Source organism: Capricornis sumatraensis, chromosome 2, assembly GCF_032405125.1.
Source record: "Capricornis sumatraensis isolate serow.1 chromosome 2, serow.2, whole genome shotgun sequence".
Classification (NCBI taxonomy): Eukaryota; Metazoa; Chordata; class Mammalia; order Artiodactyla; family Bovidae; genus Capricornis; species Capricornis sumatraensis.
The window spans coordinates 191,411,765-191,427,905 of record NC_091070.1 but is presented as its reverse complement, the minus strand read 5'-3'; the positions used below and the strand labels follow the sequence as shown (position 1 = coordinate 191,427,905).

General features: G+C 39.9%; 1 non-coding gene across 1 annotated transcript; it reads left to right on the top strand.

The window, feature by feature from the left end:
• The first annotated feature begins 9,692 nt into the window (after positions 1–9,692).
• Positions 9,693–9,764, top strand: TRNAL-GAG (transfer RNA leucine (anticodon GAG)). The gene has a single exon. It is a non-coding gene; the product is annotated as a tRNA-Leu (tRNA).
• Positions 9,765–16,141: the final 6,377 nt, after the last annotated feature.

Below are 16,141 nucleotides of genomic sequence, written 5' to 3'. Positions count from 1 at the left end.
AGTACCACTTTTTAAAGAGATTGTCTTTAATCCATTGTATATTCTTGCCTCATTTGTCAAAGATAAGGTGTCCATAGGTGTGTGGATTTATCTCTGGGCTTTCTATTTTGTTCCATTGATCTATATTTCTGTCTTTGTGCCAGTACCATACTGTCTTGATGCTGCCTTATGACCCAGCAATCCCACTGCTGGGCATATACACCGAGGAAACCAGAATTGAAAGAGACACGTGTACCCCAATGTTCATCACAGCACTGTTTATAACAGCCAGGACATGGAAGCAACCTAGATGTCCATCAGCAGATGAATGGATAAGAAAGCTGTGGTACATATACACAATGGAGTATTACTCAGCCATTAAAAAGAATACATTTGAATCAGTTCTAATGAGGTGGTTGAAACTGGAGCCTATTATACAGAATGAAGTAAGCCAGAAAGAAAAACTCCAATACAGTATACTAACACATATATATGGAATTTAGAAAGATGGTAACAATAACCCTGTATGTGAGACAGCAAAAGAGACACAGATGTATAGAACAGTCTTTGGACTCTGTGGGAAAGGGCGAGGCTGGGATGATTGGGAGAATGGCATTGAAACATGTATAATATCACATATGAAATGAATAGCCAGTCAAGGTTCGATGCATGATACTGGATGCTTGGGGCTGGTGCACTGAGATGACCCAGAGGGATGGTACGGGGAGGGAAGAGGGTGGGGGCTTCAGGATGGGGAACACGTGTACGCCTGTGGCGGATTCATGTTGATGTGTGGCAAAACCAATACAATATTGTAAAGTCATTAACCTCCAATTAAAATAAATAAATTTATATTAAAAAAATAATTCATTTACCTATTCCCAGAAGCAGGCAGTATAAGAGAAATCTCCAAGCCAGGCAAAAGCTTGGATCTGGGAATGAGAGTAAGATCCTAAGTAAAGTAAATGGGGCTGGAGTATGTGCTGTCTTTTGTGTTGGTGGCTGTGGGTCAGTGGGTCTGATTTGCAGGCACAGGATGGTTGATAGCAGTGGGCTTTTTGTAATCCAGTGTCAGTCATTCAGGAATGAAACCACAAGGAAGTGCCAGGGTGAGACAAATCTGTTCCTAGCTTCTGTTTATAGGCTGGTGCAGCCTGGGACTTGAACATATACTGTGTGCAAAGGAGTTGAGGGCAAGATCAGATCTGCTGAAACCTACTTCAGTATTCTTCTGGAAAATCTTGTGGACAGAAGAGCCTGGTGGGCTAAGGTCCATAGGGTTGCAGAGTCAGACATGACTGAGCAGGCATGAGTGTCACAAGCTTGACTAGAGGCTAGATCTTTTTTGGCTTGCAGAGCCCCTGTGATGGCTGTTACTAAAGGTCACCCAGATTTTGAAGGCAGTTCTTGGTCTAGTCCTTATTTGGTCCATGCCATGACATCATGCTGCCTAACGTGAACTCTAGCTGTGGATATAAGATATGTTCAGTTCAGTTCAGTTCAAGTAGTGTTCGACTCTTTGTGACCCCAAGGACCAGAGCACGCCAGGCCTCCCTGTCCATCACCAACTCCCAGAGTTGGTGTCCATTGAGTTGGTGATACCATCCATCCATCTCATCCTCTGTTGTCCCCATCTCCTTCTGCCTCAATCTTTCCCAGCATCAGGGTCTTTTCAAATGAGTTAGCTCTTTGCATCAGGTGGTCAAAGTATTGGAGTTTCAGCTTCAACATGTAGTGAATGCTGTAATGTGCCACCTAAAAATTCCCCTTCACCAATAAATGGTTTTTCTCCCTAGTGGCTGGAAATGCTTCCAGTTTACTTTGGAAATTGCCCTGGCCTGGAGAGAGTTTCCTTACCCAAAAGCCATACATCCTTTCTGGGGTAGCCTGCATCCAATGAGTGCTCAATGCAAAAAAGCCCATGGATTTTTCTACAGAATGGGTAATTCTGAAGGGCTTAAATATGAGCTTGCTGTGCAGTCAGCTGAAGCCTGGCTTTTCAGTCTACCCAATCCTATATCCTTTCCTTCCCATCCACAGACTTAGATCTTGAGTGTGCCTTAATGAACTTCATGCATGCTAATTTCCAACTCAGAACTCTCTTCCCAAAGAAACTGAAGCACAATATCTTCCAAATAGAAGAGGCCTGGACTTGAAGATGAGCACCCGAAATCCACAGAGACAGGCCCTGGAAAAAGAAATGACTGTAACTGGCATGTGATTGTGGTCAGAACATGTTTCTCTCATAAATTAAGTAGGGAATGGACAGATCCAAGCTCCAACTTTCAAAGACACATGACTAGGGAGCATCTTTTTGGCTTTGATTCAAGATCATGAATATGTGAAGAGAATGGCATTATAGTGGAAAATACTCTAACTATATATTTGTTTAAAGATATTTCTTAATCAGGGAAGTCACTTTCACCAAAAAGCAGACACACACAGGATTGTTACATCTGGCAGGTGTGAAAAGCAGTGGTTCAGACAATGTTTTCTGCCCAGCCTGTGGGCCCTGCACAAAGAGATGGGCGTTCTTTGGCCCTGGTTCTGTGTAAATGCATCCCATCTGGTGTGAACTTCTTAGCACTTGGCAGAGCTACTTTCTAAGAAAAGAGGAATTTAAGAGGGGCTTTTGCAAAGTCAGCAAGTAGAACTTCCAGCTGTTTAAAAGATGTTTTGGCAGGGTTAGGGGTGTGGGGCAGTAATAACTGACTGGAGGTGGGGATGTGATTAGAAATCTCCCACCTGCAGACTTGGACAAATAGACATGTGCTAATCTTTATTTACATCAAGATGAGATGAATCTTAAGTGTCCTTTACTTTAAATACAACTGACATTTCTAGGTGTTCACGGGTTGGAACCAGGACTCATGGATAACTGATCCCTATTTTAGGCCATAAGAGCCTTAATTCTTTTTTTTTTAAATTGAATTATAGTTGACTTACAATATTATGAGTTTCAGGTATACAACATACTGATTCAATATTTTATACATTGTGAAATGATCACCATGATAAGTCTAGTTACCATCTGTCACCGTATAAAGTTATTACAATATTTTTGACTGTATTCACTATACAGTATATTGCATTCCTGTGACTTACTTAATAACTAGAAGTTTGTACCTCTAATCTCCTGTACCTATTTTGCCTGTCTCCCCATCCCCCCTCCCCTCTGGCAACTACCAATTTGTTCTCTGTATCTGAGCCTGCTTTTGTTTAATCTATTTTGCTTTTTTGGATTTCTACCTGTAAGTGTTATCATACAGTATTTGTTTTTCTCTGTCAGACTTATTTCACTTAGCATAATACCCGCTAGGTCTATCCATGTTGTTGTAAATGGCACAATTTCATTCTTTTTATGGTTGAGTAATATTCTATCATGTATGTATTATATATATTTTTTCATGTTTTCTTTATTCATTCACCCAGCAATGGACACTTAAGTTGCTTTCATACCTTTGCTATTATAAATAATACTGCAGTGAACATAGAAGTACATGTATCTTTTCAAATATGTGTTTTATTTTCTTTGGATAAATGCCCAGAAGTGGAATTGCTACATTGTATGGTGGTTCTATTTTCAATTTTATGAGGAAATTTCATATTGTTTTCTACTGTATTTGGATTCTCTGAGAGTGCATGAAGATTCCTTTCTCTCTGTATCTTTGAAAATACTTGTTACTTCTTGTCTTTTTGATAATAGTCATTGTGACAGTTGTGAGGTGGTATCTCTTTGTGATTTTGATTTATATTTCCCTGATGAGTGATAATGAACATCTTTTTATGTGCTTGTTGGCCATCTGTAGGTCTTCTTTGTAGAAATATTTATTCAGGTCTACTGACCACTTTTTAATTGGGTTGTTTGTTTTGATATCAAGTGATATAAGTAATTCATATTTTGAATATCAACCCATTATCAGACATATCATTTGCAAATATCTTCTCCAATTCCTGTAGGTTGACCTTTGATTTATTGATCGTTTCCTTTACTGAGCAAAAGTTTTAGTTTGGTGTACTCCCATTTGTTTATTTTTAATTTGTTGCCCAAAACAAGACAGGTTCCCCCCAAAATGTTGCTAAAACTAGTGTCAGAGAGTTATAGTTTCAAGTCATATGTTTAAGTCTTTAAACTATTTTATAGTTTACTTTTATACATGGTATACGAAAATGGTCCAGTTTTCTTAATACCATTTATTGAAGAGACCACCTTTTTCTTGTATACTCTTGCCATCTTTGTTGTAGATTAATTCACCATATAAGAAAGGGTTTATTTCTAGACTCTGTTCCACTGAGCTACCTGTTTTAATGACAGTATCATACTCTTTTGATTAGTATAGCTTTGCAGTATAGTTTGAAATCAGGGAACATACATCTCCTTCTTTGTTCTTCTTTTTCAAGATTGCTCTGGCTTATTTAAATTCTGTGCAGAGTACATCATTAGAAATGCTGGACTTGAAGAAGCACAAGCTGGAATCAAGATTGCTGGGAGAAATATCAATAACCTCAGATATGCAGATGACACCACCCTTATGGCAGAAAGTGAAGAGGAACTAAAAAGCCTCTTGATGAAAGTGAAAGAGGAGAGTGAAAAAGCTGGCTTAAAGCTCAACATTCAGAAAACGAAGATCATGGCATCTGGTCCCATCACTTCATGGGAAATAGATGGGGAAACAGTGGAAACAGTGTCAGACTTTATTTTTTGGGGCTCCAGAATCACTCCAGATGGTGATTGCAGCCATGAAATTAAAAGACGCTTACTCCTTGGAAGAAAAGTTATGACCAACTTAGATAGCATATTGAAAAGCAGAGACATTACTTTGCTGACTAAGGTCCGTCTAAGTCAAGGCTATGGTTTTTTCTGTGGTCATGTATGGATGTGAGAGTTGAACTGTGAAGAAGGCTGAGTGCCAAAGAATTGATGCTTTTGGATTGTGGTGTTGGAGAAGACTCTTGAGAGTCCCTTGGACTGCAAGGAGATCCAACCAGTCCATTCTGAAGGAGATCAGCCCTGGGATTTCTTTGGAAGGAATGATGCTAAAGCTGAAACTCCAGTACTTTGGCCACCTCATGTGAAGAGTTGACTCATTGGAAAAGACTCTGATGATGGGAGGGATTGGGGGCAGGAGGAAAAGGGGATGACAGAGGGTGATGGCATCACTGACTCGATGGACATGAATCTGAGTGAACTCCGGGAGTTGGTGCTGGACAGGGAGGCCTGGCGTGCTGAGATTCATGGGGTCGCAAAGAGTCAGACGCGACTGAGTGACTGAACTGAACTGAACTGAGTCCTAATTTATCCCCTCTCATTTCCCCCTTTGGTAACCTTATGTTTGTTTTTATGTCTATGAGTCTACTTCTGTTTTGTATATAAGTTCACTGGTATCATTTTTTTTAGATTCCACATATGAATGATATCATATGATATTTGTCTTTATCTGGCTTACTTCACTTAGTATGGTAGTCTCTAAGTCCATCCATGTTGCTGCAAATGACATTATTTTGTTATCTTTTATGGCTAATATTCCATTGTGTATATATATATATACCACATCTTTTTATCCATTCATCTGTCAACGGACATTTAAGTTGTTTCTGTGTCTCGGCTATAGTAAATAGTGCTGCAGTGAACACTGGGGTGTGTGTATCTTTTTGAATTATGATTTTTTTTTCTGGGTATATGCCCAGGAGTGGAATTATTGGATATATGGGAGGTTTATTTTTAGTTTTTTAAGGAACCTCCACACTGTTCTGTTGAGCATCTTTTTATGTGCTTATTTGACATACACACATAATATATATTATATGTATTTCTGCTGTGAATGTTCAAATCTTCTGTTGACTTTTAAAAACTGGCTCTTTTGTTTTCCTGCTATTGAGTTTTGAGAGTTCTTTTCGGATTTCATATACAAATCCATTATCAGATTAGTGTTTTGTAAATATTTTTTCTCAGACTCTGACCTTTCCTTTCAGTCTCTTAACAGTGTCTATCAGTTTATCAACTTGTTCTTTCGTGGATCATGGTTGTACTGTCTTATCTAAGAAAAAAATCTTTGCCTGATTCAAGGCTACAAAATTTTTTTTCTGTGTTATCTTCTAAAAGTTTTATAGTTGAGGTTTTTACATTTTGCAAATATATATTCATATTTTCTTTATTACTTTATTCATCAATAAACACTTACTTAGGCTATTTCTCTGCCTTGGCTATTGTGAATAATGTTTCGATGAATATGGGGAAACAGATATCTCTTTGAGATAGGGATTTCATTTCCTTTGGCTATAAACCCAGAAGTAGGATAGCTGGATGATATCATAGTTCTATTTTTAATTTTTTGAGGTTCTTCTGTGCTCTTTGGCATGGTGGCTGTACCAGTTTTACATTCCCACTAACAGTGACTGAGGATTCCCTTTTCTGTGAATTCTTTCCAACACTTACTTCTCTTTGATAATAGCCATTCTAACAGGTGTGAAATAATATCTCACTGTGATTGATTTGCATTTCCCTAGCTGTTAGTGACGCTGAGCACATTTTCATGTACCTGGTGGCCATTTCATGAACCCGGATTTCTTGTTTGGAAAAATGTCTATCCAGGGTTCTTTCCCCATTCTTTAATCATATGATTTGTTTTTTGCTATTGAATTGCATGAGTTCCTGATATAATTTGTTATTAACCTCGTATCAGGTATATGGTTTGCAGATATTTTTGAACCCATTCCATATGTTGCTTTTCACTTTGTTGATTTTTTTCTTCTGTTGTGTGGAGTTTTTATGTAGCCCCATTTGTTTGTTTTTGCTTTTGTTGCTTGTGCTTTTGATTTCACCTACAAAAAATTGCTGCCAAGATCAATCTCAAGGAGACTTTTCCTCTAGGTGTTTTATGGCTTCTGGTCTGACATTTAAGCCTTTAATCCATTTCAAGTTAATTTTTGTGAGGGTGAAGTTTAGCTTTTACATTAGATCTTCATGTGATCTACTCGGTTCATTTTTCTATATTGTTTGAAGTATAGATAAAAATTAGCTTTTTCTGCATATGAATGCTTTAGCACCATCTTCAGACTATTATTTCTCCATTAAATTGCCATCTGTTTTTTGTTAAAAATATCAGTTGGGTACATATGTGTGTGTCTATTTCTGAACCCTATATGATTCCATTGATCTATTTGTCTATAATAATATCACAATATCTCCATTATTATAGCTTTATAATAAGTCTTGAAATTGGATAGCAATAGCCCTTCAATTTTGCTCTTCATCAAAGTTGTTTTAACTAGTCTAGATGATTTCCATTTCCACATGAATTTTAGAATCAGTCTGTTAATTCCTGCAAAACAAACAAACAAACAAACAAAAAACCAAAACCACCTGGAATTTTTGTTGAGATATGTTGAATCAATAAGACAAAATGGGTAGCACTGACATCTAAACGTCTAAACCTTGAATAGGATTTATCTCTCCACTTATTTAGATCTTCTTTAACCTCTGTAATATTTTGTCATTTTAAGTGTATATTTCTTCACAACTTTTGTTAGACTTAATTGTATTTATATTTTTGATGCTTTTGTAAATGACATTATAACAACTTTCTGTTTATGATTATTTATTGCTAATATATAGCAGCACAATTGAATTTTGAATATTGGCAATGTATTCTTCCTCTTTGTTATTTTTAGCAGGCTTAGTAGTGTTTTTGTATGGAGAATTTTCTAAGTAGATGGTTCTGTTATCTATGAATAAAGACGGTCTTGTTTCATCTTTTCCAATCTGGATGCCTGCTATTTCATTTTCTTGCTTGATTATACTTACAAACTCTGTCCCAACCTCCAGTACAATGTTGAATAGAAGTAAAAACAGTAGACATCTTTATCGTATTCCTGATCTTCGGAGGGAAAACATTAAGTCTTTTACCCTTAAGAATGACTCTAGCTGTAGGGTTTTCACAGGTGCCCTTTATCAGATTGAGGAAATTCCATTCTTTCCTTAGTTTGCTAAGAGTTTTCAACAGAAATGGATGTTGGATATTGTCAAGTGCTTAATATTATTTTTTTGGCATCTATTGATGGCTCTCTCTCTCTATATATATTAGTTTGTTCATATAGTGAATTATATTAATTAATTTTTTGAATACTAAAACAACTTTGGATTCCTAGGCTTGATCCTACTTGGTCATGATGAATTGACCTTTTTTTTTTTTAACATTTTCAAATTCATTTGCTAAAAATTTTTTCATATTGCATCTTTGTTTATATGGCAAATTACATCTAATGTGATTACTAATATGCTTAGGTTTAGGTCTATCATTTTGCTATTTGTTTTGTATTTGTCCCATCTTCACTTCGTTTTCTCTTATTTTAGATTGATAATTTTTTATTCTTCAATTTTTTATCTCCTTTTTAACTTTTTAGCTAAATCTTTTTATTTTGTTATCTTAATGGTTGATTTGAGGTTTATAGGGCTTCCCTGCTGGCTCAGACAGTAAAGAATCTGCCTGCAGTGTAGGAGACCTGGGTTTGATCCCCGGTTCGGGAAGATTCCCCTGGAGAAGGAAATGGTGACTCACTCCAGGATTCTTGCCTAGGAAATCCCATGGACAGAGGAGCCTGGTGGGCTACAGTCCATGGGGTCACAAAGAGTTGGATGTGACTGAGCAACTAACAAACTAAGGTTTAATAGTATATAGACTAACTTAGTGTTCCCTTTGGGAACCCTGGGGAAGAAATAGAGAAGGGTTGTTTTGCTCTCTTCCTTGGGCCCCATGATCTTTTTTAGTGGACCTAAAGCCTAGGGATAGCTTGGGTTCCAATACTTCAAGTGAGTATGGTATACTTAGTGTAAGTTTTGTAGTTAGGGGGCAATTTGTCCTGTTTTTAAAATTCTAGTTAGCTTTTCTCTGACAATTATACAAAGAAAGATTATAGAAGAAGTCACAGAGGAAGCCCCTGAATATCTACCAGGAAGGTTGATGGAACAGTCTGGAAATACTAATACAAGGGTAAGAGTGGCAAGGGTGGCAGAAGCCTGGTTTAGACCGGTCCCTGTGCTCCTCCCATGTGGAGGTCCAGAGTTACCTTATTGCTCAAAAAAGGATGCTCTTCTCAGGTGAGACCTCCCACTGCCCTACCCAGCCTGGCAAGTGACATACGTTGACACGGTTTGGCACAACTCTAGATTTTAAAGTGCTGGTAGTGTGAAATGCTGAGAAATTTCTGGACTGAGTCTCTTTAGTTCCTCAAGAGTTCCACACTCTTCACCTGCAGGTCTTTGCCCGTGTGGTCATCACATCTTGAAGTACTCTCCTCTTGTTGCCCACTCTGTGTGCCTATTTCCTAGAGATCTCAACTGAAGGTGAATCTTCCTCCAGAGACTTTTCCCCAAATTCTTCCTACCCACACACCTGAAGTGTTAGATCACCTTCCATGTGCTTTCATTGTGTTCCCATCCTGTCTCAGATAATGCCCTCTTCCTTACAGAGCTTATGCTCCAGTGGGGAGAGAGAAAAAGAAATGACATCTTTTGACATCTGTTATTTACTCCATGCCAGACCTTGTTTAATGTTCTGCAGACTGCCAGTAACATTGTGGGATGAATAAACCAGTGAGATTGCTAGTAAGGCAGGTAGATGGTTTGCACAGAGAGAACTGTGACCTTGGAAGGGTCTATCCTGGAGGTTTTGGTGAAGGATCAAGAGTAAGGTGGTGCTAGTGATAAAGCGACTTCCCTGGTGGCTCAGAGGATAAAGCGTCTGCCTGAGATGCAGAAGATCCGGGTTCGATCCCTGGGTTGGGAAGATCCCCTGGAGAAGGAAATGGCAACTCACTCCAGTATTCTTGCCTGGAGAATCCCATGGACAGAGGAGTCTGGTGGGCTACAGTTCATAGGGTCGCAAAGAATTAGACACAACTGAAGCAAGTTAACACGCACACACACACACACACAGAATAAACCATCCTTAGTAGCGTAGGGAGAGTTAAGACCCTTCCCCTTCACATCTTCCTGCAGTTTTCCCTCCAACTAAGGCAACTCTGATGACCATCTGTGATATGGATTTATTCTCACCCACCAACCAGGCTAATAATGATAGTCTTGACTTCTAATAGTATGTACTAATTTTGCCTGTATTATTGACATTATGTGTATATATCTTTTGTGTCTGAAGAACTCCCATTTTATATGACCCAGGAATTACACTTCTTATATGTTATAATTTATTGTTGTTATTGTTCAGTTGCTAAGTTGTGTCTGACTCTTTGTGATCTCATGGACTGCAGCATGTCAGGTTTTCCTGTCCTTCACTATCTCCTGGAGTTTGCTCAAATTCAGGTCCATTGAGTCAGTGATGCTATCTAACCATCTCATCCTCTATCACCCCCTTCTCCTCCTGCCTTCCAATCTTTCCCAGCACCAGGCTCTTGTCCAGTGAGTTGTCTCTTTGCATATGGTGACTAAAGTATTGGAACTTCAGCATCAGTCCTTCCAATCACTATTCAGGGTTGATTTCCTATAAGACTGACTGGTTTGATCTCCTTGCAGTCCAAGAGACCCTCAAGAGTCTTCTCCACACCATAATTCAAAAGCATCAATTCTTCAGCACTCAGCCTTCTTTATGGTTCAACTCTCAAATTCGTACATGACTACTGGAAAAACCATAGGTTTGACTATATGGACCTTTCTCAGCAAATGGAGGTTTCTGCTTTTTAATATGCTGCCTGGGTTTGGGGCTTCCCTGGTGGCTCAGATGGTAAAGCATCTGCCTGCAATGCGGGAGACCCAGGTTCGATCCCTGGGTCAGGAAGATCCCCTGGAGAAAGAAATGGCAACCCACTCCAGTACTCTTGCCTGGAAAATTCCGTGGATGGAGGAGCCTGGTAGGCTACAGTCCATGTGGCTGCAAAGAGTCAGACACAACTGAGCGATTTCATTTTCTTTCTTTCTTTCTAGGTTGTCATAGCTTTCCTTCTAAGGAGCAAGTGTCTTTTACTTTCTTGGTTGCAGTCACTGTCCACAGTGATTTTGGAGCCCAAGAAAATAAAATATGGTGCTGTTTCCACTTTTCTCCTATTGCCATGAAGTGATGGGACCAGATTCAATGATCTTACTTTTTTGAATGCTGAGTTTTAAGACAGCTTTTTCACTCTCCTCTTTCACTCTCATCAAGAAGCTCTATAGTTCCTTTTCATTTTCTACCTTTAGAGTAGTATCATCTGCTCATGTGAGGTTGTTGATATTTCTCCCAGCAATCTGGACTCCAGCTTGTGACTCATCCAGCTTGGCATTTCACATGATGTACTTTGCATATAAGTTAAATAAGCAAGATGACAACATACAGCCTTGTCATACTCCTTTCCCAATTTTGAATCAGTCAGTTGTTCCACGTCTGGTTCTAACCGTTGCTTCTTGACCTACATCCAGATATTTTTTAGGAGACAGGTAAGGTGGTCTGGTATTCCTGTCTCTTGAAGAATTTTCCACAGTTTGTTTTGATCTACACATTCAAAGACTTTAGCATAGTCAGTGAAGCAGAAGTAGATGTTTTTCTGGAATTCCCTTGCTTTCTCTATGATCTGGCAAATGTCAGCAATGTGATCTCTGGTTCCTCTGCCTTTTCTAAACCCAGCTTGAACATCTGGAAGTTATTGTTTTATGTACCGTTGAAGCCCAGCTTCAAGGATTTTGGGCATAACCTTACTAGCATGTGAAATGAGCACAGCTGTTTGGTAGTTTGAACATTCTTTGGCATTGCCATTCTTTGGGATTGTAATGAAAACTGACCTTTTCCAGTCCTGTGGCCACTACTGAGTTTTCCAAACTTGCTGGCATATTGAGTGAGGTACTTTCACAGCATCATCTTTTCAGTTCAGTTCAGTCACTCAGTCGTGTCTGACTCTTTGCGACCCCATGAATTGCAGCACGCCAGGCCTCCCTGTCCAGCACCATCTCCTGGAGTTCACTCAGACTCACATCCATCGAGTCCATGATGCCATCCAGCCATCTCATCCTTGGTCGTCTCCTTCTCCTCCTGCCCCCAATCCCTCCCAGCATCAGAGTCTTTTCCAATGAGTTAACTCTTCGCATGAGGTGGCCAAAGTACTGGAGCTTCAGCTTTAGCATCATTCCTTCCAAAGAAATCCCCAGGCTGATCTCCTTCAGAATGGACTGGTTGGATCTCCTTGCAGTCCAAGGGACTCTCAAGAGTCTTCTCCAACACTACAGTTCAAAAGCGTCAATTCTTCGGCGCTCAGCCTTCCTCACAGTGACTTGAAATAGCTCAGCTGGAATTCCATCACCTCCACTAGCTTTATTCATACTAATGCTTCCTACAAATAAAAGACAAAGAAAAATTTTAAGGGAAAAATGGGTGAAGAATAAAATGAAGTAGGAAAGAAGATAATTTTAAATTTCAGTGCCCTTATTTTTAACTAAAAGGTCATCCATGAGAAAAAGAGAATTTTTAATCTAGTGAAATGAAAGGCTCAGAGCTGAAATATAATAGTGAGAAAGTCTGGATAAAATTAAAAATAAGATGAAAGGCTAAAAAATAAAGCATAAAAATATGAAAATGAAAGAGTTAAAGGATAATGATTATAGGCCATGACATATGAAGTAAAAAAGTTACACAGATCTTTAAAATGTAAAATAGGAATAAAACAGTTAAAAAGTAAAGGTGAAATGTTAAAAAAAGCATATGTATGTACACACATATGTTGCTAAATGATTAAGGAAACATTTTTAAAATAAAATAGAAATTTTAAAAATATGAGAAGGGGGAGAAAGCATAAAACAAAGCATATGAATCTTAAAAAATAAATCATTGGTGAGGCTGAGCATCTTCTGATCACTTAACTGGGCAGCAGGAACTCTGGGAAGAAGTCAAATGGTACTCCTAACCCTCCCTCCTTTATCAGCCCAGAGACAACACTTCTGTCAAAGAGCTGGTGGGGACGTGAACCTAGGGCAGAAGGTTCAAGCCGTGTTCCTCCTGGTCTTAGCGTGGGTCATTCTGTGTGTTTGGGAAGAACACTAACTCAATGGATGAATGAGTGCTTGTAAAGCTCTTAGCATCTTGATGGCACCTACTGGCATTTGCTAAATATTCTAAAGGATTGGATCAGTGGTGGTTGGTGGTCGGTGGAGAGAAGCGAAAGGGGCCTCAGCATTTGATACTATCAAATCCTGCTTCCCAGGAAATTGCAGAGGGCTCAGACAATATTTTACGAGAATCAATGGTAATCACAACTATATATTTGTTTCTGAAATGTGTCTAGCGCCACACTAGGTAGGCATTTTCCCACAGATGGTCTCATTTTAGAGCTCACAGCAGCCTTGCAATTATCATATTTCATAGATTCTTAGACTCCGCATTTCCACACACGTTAGCATCGCTAAGATCAAGTTGCATGTTGCATTTTACAATCGATGTGATAAGAGAACCTTATATTGTGGTTTAATTGTCGGTGTGTTTTTCTACATGTGCATATAACAATAATGAATCTTACAGTTTATGGTGTGTTAGATTCGATGAAATACAGTAGATGCTACACTCCATGTTTTCCAGATGAGAAAATTGAGACTGTCAGAGTCTAAACAATTTGCCTGACATCACACACTGGTTTGTGTAGAGCCTGGTGTGACATACAGATTCCAAAACTTGTTCTTTTTTCCCTTGGAAACTCAAGGACTCGAAATTATCTAACCCACACTGGGAAAGTCAAATCCCAGAATGTCAGAGCCAAAATGCTTCCAGAAGATGAGTGTGTTCTGTGCACCAGAATAGAGGTGGGCGGCAGTCTTGCCCTGACTTTCCACTCCTCCCAGCTCACTGCATTGCTTCTTCCCAAGACAGTTTCTTCTTTCAGCATCTTTTCCTGTTTTACTAGTTTTGATTTGTTTAGGTTTGTTTGTTTGCTCTATGACTTTGTCTTCCTAGCTGCTGGTTTCCTCAGAGAGTCGGCACCCATAGTATATTTCTCTCCCACTCGTCTCCAGTTACCTGACAGCTGGATGGCTACCTCTAGAAATATATTTGGAGAAGGCAATGGCACCCCACTCCAGTACTCTTGCCTGGAAAATCCCATGGATAGAGGAGCCTGGTGGGCTGCAGTCCATGGGGTTGCTAAGAGTCGGTCATGATTGAGTGACTTCCCTTTCACTTTTCACTTTCATGCATTGGAGAAGGAAATGGCAACCCACTCCAGTGTTCTTGCCTGGAGAATCTCAGGGACGGGGGAGCCTGGTGGGCTGCCGTCTATGGAGTTGCACAGAGTCAGACACGACTGAAGTGACTTAGCAGCGGCAGCAGCAGCAGAAATATATTACGGCCTCTGAGATTGGTGTACCAGAGAAGCATCAGCAGAAGCACCACGTCTGCTGCATTCCCAGTCCAGAAGGAACAATGTTATGTCCTCATGAGAACAGTTTATTCTCATAGTACTGTGATTTAAGCTTACAGAGAGAAATGGCCAGTTACAGAGTAATTTCCCTGAACACTCTGTTTTCATTGCCTGGAGGTTCTCAACGTGAAATGGTAATGGTGTACATCTGGAGAAGCCTGGTGGGGTCTCTGTGGACACCTTGGCTCTCTGGTTTCTATCAAGGGGCCTTATCAGTCTTTTAACAACAGTTTGCAAATGTTGAAATAAATTTCTGAAGGCCAGGGAAATGCAGAACTGAGTGATCCTTTGATCCAAGTCCTTCGTTATGTAGATAAGAAAAGGGAGGCTCAGAGGGGTGAAGAGGCTGGCCAGAATCACACAGCAGATTGGGGCCATGACTGCAATCCAGGTCACTCAATCAAGGTCATCCAGGAGTTATAGATAATGTACATCAATGTTTGGTGTGACTATTAGGAAACTTTCTTGAGACTGGGGAGGCTGCTTATCTCCACTATGCGTTAGGCTTCTCACTAATTTCCTTGTCTCTGTCCCTCCCCTGACTAACCTAACATGTTCATGCTACAAGATTCTTCTTGGTAGAACTTTTTGATCACATCTCTTCCTGTTCAAAAAACTTGGTGCCTCCTAAAGAATAAAGTCCAGCCTCCTTGGCATTGAAGCTGCTTGTGGTCTGGCACAAACTCCGTCCAGCCTTTACTTTCCCCCACTTGCATAGCGTGCTCTCTCAGCCTGGATGGGCTTTTTGTAAGCCTGCAACCTTTGCTCATGCTGTTCTGTGTTCTGAAACACACTTTCCAAAGCTCTGCTCCTGCTTTAAACCTGGCTTATTATCAGGGAGGATGGTTGGGCCAGGTCTGGGGATGGGGGGCTATGCTGGGGCATGCCTCTTTGCTATTTACTGACTTCTCTGCCCAATGAAGTATGCAGGCAAGTGGGCACCACCAGGTGGTCCAGGGTAGGGTACTCACTCAATGCAATGTGTGGGAAGGCAGTTTGGTTTGGGTAAAGCCTGGTAGTGAATGCTTGGTGGGTAGTGGGCATCTGGGCAAGTGATCTGGCAGTGAATGTCAGAACTCCAGCATCTGGGCAAGTGATCTGGCAGTGAATGTCAGAACTCCAGCTTCTGACATTTCAGTGTCAGATGTTGGAGACCCAGAAGCAAGCCACAGAGATGGGGCCTTACCTGCAGGAAACTTGCAGATCGGTGAGTAAGACAGATATTAAGCATTGGTGATTTCATCAAATGTGCATCGAATCCTATGACTGTCATTTCTCAAATACGGACACTGAGTCTTACTGAGGTTGACAAACTTCCCTGGGTCCCTCAGTGAATCAATTTCAGAGACATCTCCAAGGCCTATGCTCTTATCAGAGACAATTCCTTTTCTGGAGAAACCAGGGGTCAGGGCTGGCTGATAAGGCAATGACTTGGGTATGGAGTAAATATTACTACTATTAATAATGGGATATTCATGGGAGAAAGAAGCTTCTCCCTTTACACAATTACTACCTGCTGCGTGTAAGATAGAATCATCCTAAGTGCTTTGCCTATGTTAATTTAAATGTCTCAATAACTCTGAGTAGTAGCAATTAACCTCTCTATTTTATAGCTGCAAGGGTTAGACATGACAAATACATTGTCCAAGACCACCCAGCTATGGTGAAGAAAGGTGTTCAACCTAGAACGGTCTGTCTGTAAAATCAATGTTCTTTCCAGTAGACCAGGCTACCTCTCTACCAACATTTGTCTAAAAACCAAAGAAAGCTTATTTTT